Consider the following 560-nt stretch of genomic DNA (forward strand, 5'->3'; position numbering starts at 1 on the left):
TCAAGATGACAACATGAGTTGTGTTTCATATAGGATGCCTCAGAATATTACATAAAATTATTTTTTTTCTTAAAAAAAAAAGGAAAATGAAAACAAAACAATCAAAACAAACAAACAAAAAAACCCTGAAAGTCCTTTTTAAAAAGAGTACCTCTAAGAGAACATATAAATTACATGGGCTAGAAGCCTTCCAAGTAGACCATGACACAATAAATTTAACTGCTGTGTTACAGGCTAATGTGTGAAGAATTCCTGTTTCAATAACTACTTGATTACTCACTTACTCAATCGGTGATTATCATGTGTTTTCTGGTAAGGATCATTTGTTAAATGCATAATTAAAGAATTACTGAAATATTCATTATCGGGCTTTCTTTTTCAGCAAGTAGAACAACAGAACACAAAGTTGAGTGCCAGAGATAACAGCTACAACAGACTACACCCAAACAGTGCTCTAAGCCAGACTTCAAGAGTCAAAGGCCACAGCGCTTAGACGGAGGCTGAAATGCCTAACCAGACACGTAAGTTGTTGTCCTTAAAAAAATAAAAATTAAAAAAGA

The 560-nt window shown here is 33.4% G+C and overlaps 1 long non-coding RNA gene across 1 annotated transcript; it reads left to right on the forward strand.

Annotated features, from left to right (window-relative positions):
• Window positions 1–229: 229 nt before the first annotated feature.
• LOC109364954 lies at window positions 230–521 on the forward strand. The gene is made up of 2 exons (XR_002110695.1): window positions 230–291; window positions 383–521. It is a non-coding gene; the product is annotated as an uncharacterized LOC109364954 (long non-coding RNA).
• Window positions 522–560: the final 39 nt, after the last annotated feature.

Source organism: Meleagris gallopavo, unplaced genomic scaffold (assembly GCF_000146605.3).
Source record: "Meleagris gallopavo isolate NT-WF06-2002-E0010 breed Aviagen turkey brand Nicholas breeding stock unplaced genomic scaffold, Turkey_5.1 ChrUn_random_7180001944235, whole genome shotgun sequence".
In the NCBI taxonomy this organism is placed as follows: domain Eukaryota; kingdom Metazoa; phylum Chordata; class Aves; order Galliformes; family Phasianidae; genus Meleagris; species Meleagris gallopavo.